Source organism: Lissotriton helveticus, chromosome 4_1 (assembly GCF_964261635.1).
Source record: "Lissotriton helveticus chromosome 4_1, aLisHel1.1, whole genome shotgun sequence".
NCBI classification, from domain to species: domain Eukaryota; kingdom Metazoa; phylum Chordata; class Amphibia; order Caudata; family Salamandridae; genus Lissotriton; species Lissotriton helveticus.
The window spans coordinates 651,171,850-651,184,362 of NC_136063.1; positions in this window are offsets into that span (position 1 = coordinate 651,171,850).

Here is a 12,513-nt window from a genome sequence, read left to right on the forward strand (position 1 = left end):
AGGCCCTCTTCAACAGCCTCAGTGAACAGACACCAGCACCCTCTCCACCACCAACAACCAGCCCACCATTACCACCTGCACACCTGCTACCACGAAGACATCACCACGACTAGGAAGAACACCCACTCAGGAGCCCCCCCTGCCCGCCGCACATCTACCACAGAGCCACTGCCGCCATAGCACCCGAACTAGACCGGACCATTGATGCCTCCTTCGAATCCGGCATCTTCCCCGATGACTGGAAGCGGGCAGAAGTCAAGCCCCTCCTCAAGAAACCCTCGGCCGACCCCACAGACCTGAAAAACTACCAGCCCATCTCTCTCCTTCCCTCCACAGCCAAAGTCACTGAGAGATTCTAGAAAAAAGCCAGAAAAACCAACAAACCTTTTACAACAAAGGAAAGAAGTGAAAGTATTTCCAGGTCAACAATTTGTTCTTAATACTGCAGCCCACCTCCCCAACGAAGGTCAAGTCATAGTGGAAAGACCCTATAAGATTGTAGTTAGAGTAGGGAATACAACCTATTGATTCCAGGTCTCGTAATGAAAACAACAAAGTTATCATATCAATCTCCTGAAAAAATGGTTGGGCCCTTACTCAAAATAAACCAACCTGCTCATTCCCCCCATATAGCCCCTTGTAGCTTGGAGAACTCGGTTATAAATTATACCCTAACCATGACACAAAATATCACTCCATTGACGGTTCTACAACCTTTCTCTTAATTTTTTTCGGACCTACCCGGGAGGACCTCCCTGATTGAACATACCATTGAAAACATCCCAGGACAGGTAGTGAAACAAAAGCCCTATAGGATACCATCCTCACCGATACAAGTGATTGCTTTGAAGATAACAAGTATGATACAGATGGGAGTCATTAAGTCCTCTCAAAGAAACTGGTCCTCCCCTATTATCGTGGTCCCAAAACCAGATGGAACAATCCTGTTTTCTACAGACTTCCGAGTAGTGAATGCTATTTAAAGATTTGAAGCTTATCCCTTGCCAAGGATCAATGAGCTAATAGAGAAATTAGGGGACGTCAAGTATATTTCCACTCTTGATTTAACCAAGGGTTATTGGCACGACCTCAACATCATCTCCTACACCGACGACACTCAGATGATCATCTCCCTCACCAAGAACACACTCACTGCCAAAACCAACCTCCACGAAGGAATGAAAGCCCTCGCCGAGTGGATGAAGAACAGCCGTCTGAAGCTGAACTCAGACAAGACAGAAGGCCTCATCCTCGGCTCCACTCCCTCAGCCTGGGATGACTCCTGGTGGCCCACCGCACTGGGAACAGCACCAACTCCCACCGACCACGCGCGCAACCTGGGGTTCATCCTCGACTCTACTCTTTCCATGACAAAGCAGGTCAACGCCGTATCATCCTCCTGCTTCAACACACTCTGCATTCTCTGCAAGATCTACAGGTGGATCCCCATTGAAACAAGAAGAACGGTCACCCAGGCCCTTGTCAGCAGCAGGTTGGACTACGGAAACGCCCTCTACGCAGGAGCCTCGGCCAAACTCCTGAAACGACTACAACTCATACAGAACACCTCTGCACGCTTGATCCTCGACATCCCTCGCCGCAGCCTCATCACACCCCACCTGAGAGACCTGCACTGGCTTCCCGTCGACAAGGGGATCACCTTCAAGCTCCTCACCCATGCACACAAGGCACTCCACAACACCGGACCGCCATACCTCAGCAGATGACTCACCTTCTACACCCCCAACCGCCAGCACCCCCGCCCTTGCCACCGTCTCCTGCATCATGCAGATCGACCTCCGGCGGCAGATTGTTCTCCCACCTCGCCGCCAAGAACTGGAACACCCTCCCCATCTTCCTACGGCAGACCCAGGACTTGCTAACCTTCAGGAGACTACTCAAGACCAGGCTATTCGAGCAGTAGCAGCATCCCACGCCCCCCCCTCCAGCGCATTGAGACCCTCACGTGTGAGTAGTGCGCTCTACAGATATTTTGATTGAAAATAGACCAGAAATAAACAGCTTTCTCAACCCCTGATGAGTTATGAGTTCATGGTTCTTCCCTTTGGTCTTCATGGTGCTCCAGCAACCTTTCAAAGACTAATGAATCAAATACTCCAACACCATCAGCCATACTCCTCTGCATATCTTGATGACATTTTTATCTTTAGTCCCACAGTCTAGTCGAACAGAGCCGCACACCAGGAACCAGTAGACGGCCCTGCTGGGCATAAGACTCTGGAGTTGGTAGAGTCGGTTCATACACAGAGATTTTAGGATCGCCAGAGCTTCCGATTAAGACAATTGATTATGGTTGGTCCTCTGAGGGTTATAAACACATCATTTTTTTTTAGATTGTTAACAATTAAGCAGAGTGACTTGTAACTAAGGCCCTGATGAATGCCCCAAACTAAGTATTGTCAGCTAGGGTAGAAGCATGTTGACCACTACATAGGGTAGACATCCATAACCTTGTATCTTGTTACTTTTTAACTCTATCCAGTGAATAAAGTTTATTAGTACCTTCTGAGATAGTTTTAGATTTACACATTATTTTTCTATTTTCGCACTCTGCCCCTCATTCACACCTTAGAAGTGTAGACACACTTACATGCTAGGTAAGAACACTCCCGCTCCTTCCCTTAGGGGAAGTTGAAGCCCACACTGGGTACCTTGCAGACCAATGTGCTTGGAGGAACCCAGTGATTGTGGTTCTGAAAATCTGGACCCTGTTGTTATCCCGATATCGAGGTCCAATACCTGTGTCACAAAATATCAACGTACCATGACGAATTTGGTGTCCACGAACCGATATTGATTAGGACATCATTCCTATACATTTGCGTCATAATCGAGGGTCGCCAACGACCCTAAATCGTAGTTTCCGTCCCGACCCCTTAGACTCCATTTTGTGAACGACATCCATCTTACGTCTTGCCCTCATGATAAGTCAATTAAAGGTCGAGCTTGATCTAAAAGGACACGTCCACCTTCCCTGACTTCCCCCTGACCTGTCCCAACTGACTCCATTGCCTTTAGCCAAACCTGTTTGGGCAGCCCCTCGCCCAGTGGCCAAATACGATAGCATCAATACATAACATTCCTCAAACCATTCACTACATACAGACCATGCTTTCTACAAACATGCACCTGTCCATACTCCTTGTTTATGGCCAGTTTTATGACTGGGTGGTACCTTCCTTTATTGATGTTTCATCGATATCTGATGGGAGTTCCGGGTCTGGCTGGGTAATCTATCACGAACTGGACATCTATAATGTGGGCTTGCTTACATGACTTCGCTCTTTGTATTATTATAGAAATATGTTTACAGCCGTATCATAAACTCAAGAATTCTTGCTTGCAGCTATTATTTCTGTATATAAGGAGAAGGCTGGTTCTGTAAAAACGAACAGTCTCCTGAGAACACATGACCCGTGCTTGTCGTGCTTCTAGGACACCTGTTACTTGGTAGCTATCAATAAAACTTGATCTCTGACTGCGACTAGAAGACTCCGTGTTTCTGTGGTCCGAAACAAGGGGGAACTCAGAGGTCTTCGGGTGTTATTCCCTGGCACCACCGGGTTCCTAAAAACCCGGCACCTCAGTTGGCGCCCAACTCGGGGCGGTATCAAGCGGCGACGGTCCAAGCCAGATGTTCGTGAGGAGCTTCGTGTGAAAATTCCGGAGGACGGCCAGCCACTTCAGCGACCCCTGTATGTCGACGTGGTTCCGAAGGTCTTTGCTGCGAGGTTCCCCGTGTCCCGACGGCTACGAAGGACTGCTGCCCTGACTATCGCCTTGTTTTGGACCCAGTGATCCTTGGTAGAGCGAAACGATAGACGAGTCTTCTAGCGACGTCACAGATCTTCAAATACTTCAGTTAAGTATAAGTGGAGCGTCTCCCAGTCCTTAGTTTGTCCTTAGTTTTTGGTATCCTTGAGATACGACTTGATTTGGTACTTGCAAGCCCCAAAGCCGAAGGACTCGTGTTTTCACGAGAAATATCGTAATAGATAATCTTTTGAAGTTTGAAGCTAGACTAGTGAGCGAAGATGCCTGGTTTTAGCAGACTTGGAAACTTGTTTTGTCTTGGTTGTAGTAAGGACTCCCGATTAGAGGATTCCTGTCCGGTTCCTCCGATTGGAACTCCAACGTATGAGCTCTATGTGAAGCATGGCGTAGGTCCTATCGCATATAATGAAGTGTGGATAAAATACACCCGTAAGGATGGTGTTTTAAAATGGCCCCAATATGGTAGTTTCGACTCAGAAATTTTAGATAATCTAGAGGTCAAATTGTTCAAGAAGAAAGCCCGGCCGGCGATGTTTGACTCTTTCCGTTTATGGCGTAAAGAGGCCAAACAAAAGGAAATTAAATTAGAAAAGAAAAATAAGAGAGAAAGAGGTATTTCAGTAATGCAAGCCGCGATTAAATTTAAAGACAATGAAGAAGAACAAATAAGTGAGCAGTTGCACAGGCAACGTAAAATGGCAATAGATAAATGCTATCCTGTTTTACAACATCCTCAGAAAGAAATAATAAAAGAGCGTGAAAAAGATCCATTAATGGCACATCTGCTAAGTTCGCCACCGCCCTATGCACAAAATGCCACAGCACCTCCGCAACCTTTAGTTGCACCTCTGGTAGCTGTTATGCCGGCTCCTTTACAGCACTCACCAGCTGCTCTTCAACTGGCTTCTATTTCTCTGGTGCAGCCTCCTCAAGGCTCACCGATTACATCTATTTCTGCTACTGTTCCTCCTACCACTTCGCCTAGCACACCTTCCATTTCTTCTGATACTCGCTCTACGAATGCTTCTGTTCCTACTTTGCGTGACTCTGTTCTGCCACCAGTTATTCCTCCGCTTTCACCTTTCGTCTGGCATAAAATGGCCAGCATTGCTACTAACATTCCTTCACCACTTTTTCGGTCGCCTAAAACGACCCCTAATACGGGACCAAGACAATTACGAAGCCAAATGCTTGATTATCAAGAGAGGGAATCACTGAATAAGTTAGCACGGAATTGGGCTATGGATACAGCGAGATATGATGTAGAGTCCGTCGTGAACGTCTTCCGTCAATGGGATGAACCGACGCAAAGATATGTTTTTGAACAGATGTGTGTTTTTCTGTGTGAGGATTTGGAAGATAATGGTCAAGAGAGCAACGCTCGAGAGTTGTGCAATGTACGATTTAAATTTGGGGAAGGCATGATCATAGGTCCCGATGTCGAAAAAGCAGTTGGGATATTATTATCATATCGAAGTACGGGTGGTAATTCTGGGTCATCATCTGAATGTGGTACGTCTAGTAGGAAGAGAGCGAGACAGTACCCCATGAGAGAGGTTCCTCCGGTTTGGAGGGAAGGTGATGCGAATGCGAATCCACCGATTCTGCCTCATTTCCAGCGTGTATGGGTACATGTCCCCTGGAAAAGATCGGAAGTGTTGGCACTCAAGCAGTCACTACCTGACCCTCGTAAAAACCCGACTGGGTATTATAAGGAGTTATCGCAAACTGCAAGCTCATGTATAATGAATTTAGCGGATGTAGACATGTTGTTTGGGAACGTTGTTCCACATCCTTTATGGAGCAAAATCCGTCATACGGATCACGATCAGGAACTAGGTGACTCGTGGGCGAACATTGCGACTACAGATGCTAGACAAGTCGGTGGTTTTAAACCTGAGCCGTTAATAGCTGAACTTCCTGGTAGGATTATAGCGTACATGAAAACAATAATGCCTGAAGTGCGCGTAAACTGGGACAAGCTATCCGCATGTAAGCAAAAGAAAGATGAGAATGTGTCTGACTTCTTCACGAGATTTGAGGAAACTTTCACCGATCATAGTGGTCAAGATATGGCTACCGAGGGTGGCCAAAGATTGTTTGTAGACAAGTTCGTACATAATTTGCTTCCTGAACTATGTAACAAACTGAAAGATTCGGAGAGTGCTTGGGCTGTCTCTACGTCGGCGCAGATTTTAGCTACAGCCCAGTACTATGAAAATAGGCGTAAAGACGAGCTAGATAAAGCAGATAAGAAGACGAAAGATTTGAAAACTAAGGTTCTTCTCCAGCAGGCCTATCCGCCTCGCACGGCTAGTCAGCCCAATTATCAACAACAACAGCAGTATTCGAGAAACGCGCAAGGAAACGAGTTTTCCCATCAGCGTCCTACGTATGGCCCGAATCAATGTGCGTATTGCAAGGAAGAGGGTCATTTTAAAGGTAATTGTCCGGCCCTTGCGCGACGTTTAAACGGTTCTTCAGGTGTAAGGGGAAGAGGTGTTCAGCATGCCCCTAGAGGTAGGGGCCGTGGAAATCTCACTCAGAATACGACTTCTTTTCCGCCTCAGAATTCCATGAACAGCTTTGACCAACAGAATAATGCATCGTCCAAGTCAGCCCAGTACTATGCTGACGACTATTACACCGAACACGAAAATGAGGGTAATGATTGCTAGGACAGCCATGGACAAAGAGAGGGAGTTGTTTCAGTTCCAGTAGATCAGAATGGACCTTATGTCGAGGTGATTACCTCAGGAGTGTCAGAGCCATTTCTGCTGGATACTGGTGCTACAAAAAGTTCTATTATGCACTCGAAACTTCCTGGCGCACCTTTGTCTGGCGAAATGAATGTCTCAGTAGGTTTCTCTGGCGCCCCTGTTAGAAACCCGATCTCTAGTCCTATATCCTTTCTGTTGGCCCATGCGAATTAGAAGCACCCCTCATTTTGACGACAGGTTGCGGTGAAAACTTGTTAGGTTTGGATTTACTAAAAAGGTTGTATGCGACTTTGTACTGTTCCCCCTTGGGAGTACAACTCACTTTAGGCAAGAAGGTCGTTTCTCAAATGTATTTGTCAAAGGAAAATACTCCAACTGAATTGTTATCACTTCCTGATATACTTTGGGCCAATGGTTCTAATGATGTAGGTCGTTTGGAGATAGCACCGTATGTCATAACTTTGAAAGCCAACGTTAGGTTGGCACGTATTCCCCAATATAAGATATCTGGTGAATGTGAAAGAGCGTTATTGACGATTGTTTATGACCTGATTGATAAAGACGTCATCGAAGAAACAACAGGAAATGTTTGTAACAGTCCAGTTTTGCCCGTCTTAAAACGTACTGATCCTTCACAACCGCCTGTATACAGGTTCGTGATCGACCTCAGAGAAGTGAATAAGGTAGTTATCCCACAGTTTCCAGTTGTCCCCGACATTACTGCTTTATTGACAATGGTTCCAGCTTCAGCAAATTGGTTCTCGGTGATCGACTTGAAGAACGCTTTCTTCAGCATCCCGATTGCCGAGGAGAGTAGAGATCTTTTCGGCTTCAATTTAGGAGGACGAAGCTTCCGCTTCAAGTGCGCTCCTCAAGGCTACTGCGAAAGCCCATCCATATTCAGTCAGGCCCTGAAAACACAGCTAGACACCATTGTTCTACCAGATGGGTCAACACTGATTCAGTATGTCGACGATCTGCTGATCGCCGCAGACACTGAAGAAATTTGCAAACAAGCTACACTGTCATTGTTGCGTCACTTATGTGACATGAAGCACAAAGTCTCTCTTTCCAAACTACAATTTTGCCGACAAGAAGTAACCTACCTAGGTCACATCTTATCGAAGGAGGGAAGGAGACTGACGCCAGAAAGAATACAGGCAATAGCAGAACTGAGTGCCCCAAAGACACAGAGAGAGGTTCGAGCCTTCTTGGGCATTACATCGTACTGTAGACAATGGATACCGAATTTCTCACTACTAGCTAAACCCTTGCTGGCGCTACTCTGTAAAGACACGCCCAATCCTATGCCCTGGTCTGAAGATTGTCAGACGAGTTTCTACGAGTTGCGTGATGCATTGTGTTCGGCTCCTGTGTTGGGAAACCCCAACTACAGTAAGCCTTTTACATTATACGTCCATGAGAAGGAAGGTTGTGCATTATCAGTCTTAACACAACACTTTGGGGACAAACAGCGCCCATGCGCATATTTTTCGGCAACTCTAGACCCTGTGGCTAAAGCCCTACCAAGTTGTCTGAGGGCTACCGCAGCAGCAGCTGTCTGCATTCGACAGTCTGCTGGATTAGTCATGAATAATACTCTGATCGTTATGGTTCCACATGCAGTAGACATTTTGCTAAACAGGACGAAGACACAACATCTTACTAGCGCTCGACTATCGAGTTACGAACTTACACTGTTAGCAAGTCACGTCCACATAAAGAGGTGTGATACACTGAACCCCGCAACGTTATTACCCATTCCGACAGAAACAGACAAGATTGATAAACATGACTGCTGCTTTAGGACAGAAGAAGAGACAAAAGGGAGAGTAGACTTACAGGACACTCCCCTTCTTGAATGCAATGACACTTTATGGGTTGATGGTTCATGTTTCAAGCTGCCGAATGGTGACACGACTGCAGCATATGCCGTAACAACATTACACACCATTATAGAGACCGCGCGCATTTCCCATAATTCTGCACAAGCGGCAGAACTTATTGCACTTACCAGAGCATGTGTGTTAGCAAAAGGAAAGCGAGTGAATGTCTACACTGACAGCCAGTACGCCTTTGGTGTGGCTCACAGTTTTGGGAGATTGTGGCGAGAACGTGGTTTCCTTACATCACATGGTGCAAAGATACAACATGGTCAGCTAGTTAATGAACTCCTTGAGTCACTGACCTTGCCCCTACAAGTTGCCGTTATGAAATGCAGTGCACACAAAAAGATTCAGGATGATGTTGGCCGCGGGAATGCATTTGCAGACGAGGTTGCGAAAGAGACTGCAAGGAACACAATGAGTCGATGTATGTTGCGGGTCCCGCTAGATGGATTGCTGATGTGGGAATGTGCGAAGACACCATTGAAAGCGTGAAATCTATACAAGCCGAGGCAACTGAGAAAGAGTTGAATGAGTGGAGAGAAAGTAAGGGTAGACTAGATGCAAATGGTTGTTGGGTCGAATTGTCAGAACACCAGCGATGGCTATTACCTAACGCATATGTACTTGCAGTAGTAACAATGGCTCACGGCATTGCGCACATCAGTTCGAAAGGAATATGTAAACTATTGGCCCCAGTATGGCAGAATAGCAATATCCCGAAATATGCAGAGAATGTGGTCAGAAACTGTATGGTATGTTTAAAGTACAATCCCGGTAGGGGAACCCCAACTCCAGCTGGTCATTTTGCGCCTCCAACGTATCCGTTCGAGGTTTTGCAGCTCGATTTCATCCACATGGAGAGGTGCAACAATCTAAAGTATGTGCTCGTTGTTGTTTGCGCCTTTTCCAGGTGGGTGGAAGCGTACCCCCTTAAGGACAATACCGCCTTGACAACTGCCAAAGCCCTTGTCAAAGAGTTCTTCCCTAGATTTGGTATGCCTAGAATTGTCTGGAGTGATAATGGAAGTGAATTCATAGGACGCGTGATGAAGAGAGTGTGTGAGTGTCTAGGCATACACCAGAAGTTCCACGCTGCAAATCACCCCCAATCAGCTGGATTAGTGGAGTGCTACAATGGCACGTTGAAACTCAAGCTAGCCAAGATCCAAGCCAGTAGAGGTCTTAAATGGCCTGACGCCTTGCCCCTAGCACTCTTGTCAACGAGAATGACTGTCCATTCCAGATTAGGACTTAGCCCTCACGAGACAGTGTTTGGCCGCCCAGCCAACGTCTGGGGCGTACCAAGACAAAAGAAACTCAGCGAAATAGAACACCCCGTACTGCTTGACTATTTGTGCGAATTGACAGCTAAATTGCGTGTTTTACACCAACAGGTTCACAGTTCCTCTCCACCAGCCTCTGACGATCCAGGTCACTCCATCACACCCGGCCCGTGGGTCCTGGTGCGGAACTTCCAGCGCACAAACAACGGACAGCCGAGGTGGACCGGACCATACCTGGTACTTCTTTCCACGAGGTCCGCTGTTCGGGTGAAAGGCAAAAAGAACCGGGGGCACGGAACCCATTGTAAACGGGTCCCTCTGCCCCTTCCATACGACCGGTGGGTCAATAAAGGACTTGCCGACTCTGAAACAGAATCCATACCTCGTTTCATCCCTTTCAGCGATGCACGTTTAAAAGAGACTGGCGCCGAAAAGGAGAGTGATCGTATTTTGCAAGGACTTGTGCCACCGTCTATGCAGTTGGACACTACCGAACCTGAGACATTGTTTGAAGACACTTCCGTACCTGGGAAACGACGGTACAACTTGAGATCTAACCCCAGAGACTAATAAAAGAGCAAACTAATGTGATTTCTTTTCCCCTAAGAACTATTTTTTTGATTTTTCAGCTCTCTCGTCCCAGGGAACTAGCTCATTTTTGATTTTCGAACCGCCATCCTGTTCTGCTGCTAGGGTCGCGGTTGAAGTCTGGGGAGTGCAACTGGGGACGTTTAGGTCAACGGTTCTGGTTGGTCCAAGGGAGTTACCCCGGACTGAACAGAGCGCACTCCCTGGGAGAACCAACCTACCACCGCGGGCAGCAAGTAGAGGATGGAGTTTCCAAGGGTAGAGAGACTCGCCAGATTCACGAACTTTGAAAGACAATTGTGTACAATACTGTCCAGAAGAAGATTTTTAATAATATGTGTTTTAATGCTGTGTAGCATAGTAATGTTCTTGACTGGTTATGCTCTATTCGTATTTCAAGTTTCCTTATTCCAAAATGACACCCAGCCAACGCCTCCTCCCACTCTCTCTCCACACTCCTTTCACCATCTACCTGAACACGAGTCTGCCAGAAGACTCGAATTTGTAAATAACTCGTTTATTCAACTCCTACACCAACACCAGTCCATAATGAACACATCAAACTGTTGGATATGCGGACTCATGCCGCACACGACCGATAAGGGTATCCCATACTTCATCCTGCCATTCAGTTATTATGGTTCTCTGTGGGCTTTCCAGACCATGTTCCTGTTCGCCCTAGAACCATACCCAACCGGTTCCATTGAAAGCGATTCTAACAACAAGGCACTAGTGGCAGGGATAAGAAACATGAGTAGAGAGTTCGACACATATCTAACGATCCCCAAAGATGAACTCACTCCATACACTCGTTGGAACGTAACTAAATATGGGGTTTACCTGAGTAAGAGCCAGACAGCAAAGAAATCCCGCCCAGTTTGGATAGTACCCCACCGAGGTCACCTATGTTTACAAGGTATTGGTAGGGATCCCAAAGCACAATTAGGAAAGAGCATATGCACGGAAACATATGTGTTCGCTTCTCGAACTTCCCCTATACTCTTAGCAGCCAAAGGCACGTATTTCGTCTGCCACGACCAAGCATATACATGGTTGCCCCCTGACTTCTCAGGCACGTGTTTCATCTCATTTCTGCTGCCTCCCACCTACACGGCCCGAGCAGATTACCATCGGACAAGGACAGCTAGAGGTGTCGTGAGTAACGACGACACCGCGGGTCAGGAATTCGCTGACTTCGCAAAGGGTTTTCTGCCATTTTGGGGGCCTATGGTGAACAGCAGGAATATTCGCCAGTTATCTAGGATAGTCGAATCCGCCGTGATGACAACGGCCGGAGCACTTGGCAATTTGACGACCGAGCTTCAGTCGGATCGACTTATGACCCTTCAGAACCGAGTTGCCCTAGATATCATACTCGCCGATCGTGGTGGTGTGTGTAGAGTGATCCAATCTAGTTGTTGCATTTTCATCCCTGATAACGCACCGACAGTGTACCAAGCCATCTCTAAACTACACGAAATATCTGGTTCCCTTCACGTGGAAAAAGGAGATTGGTCCTTGCTAGGGTGGTTCTGGGGACTGATCACTGCCTGGGGATGGAAAACACTGATCTTCATTGGGATGATCTTAGCACTTCTGTAAATGTTCTGCCTGTGTGTACAGTGCGCTCCTGCACTCTGTGGCCTCTGTGCTACTTCATGTGTACGGAAGCCTGTGTCAAGGGACGAACTGAGCAACAGAATGATGTTACAGCAGCATCTCCACGAATTCCTTCATACAGATTTGGACTCAGATTAACATGAATTATTGCCTTACATAAGGGCAAAAGGAGGGTCTCTGGTTCTGAAAATCTGGACCCTGTTGTTATCCCGATATCGAGGTCCAATACCCGTGTCACAAAATATCAACGTACCATGACGAATTTGGTGTCCACGAACCGATAATGATTAGGACATCATTCCTATACATTTGCGTCATAATCGAGGGTCGCCAACGACCCTAAATCGTAGTTTCCGTCCCGACCCCTTAGACTCCATTTTGTGAACGACATCCATCTTACGTCTTGCCCTCATGATAAGTCAATTAAAGGTCGAGCTTGATCTAAAAGGACACGTCCACCTTCCCTGACTTCCCCCTGACCTGTCCCAACTGACTCCATTGCCTTTAGCCAAACCTGTTTGGGCAGCCCCTCGCCCAGTGGCCAAATACGATAGCATCAATACATAACATTCCTCAAACCATTCACTACATACAGACCATGCTTTCTACAAACATGCA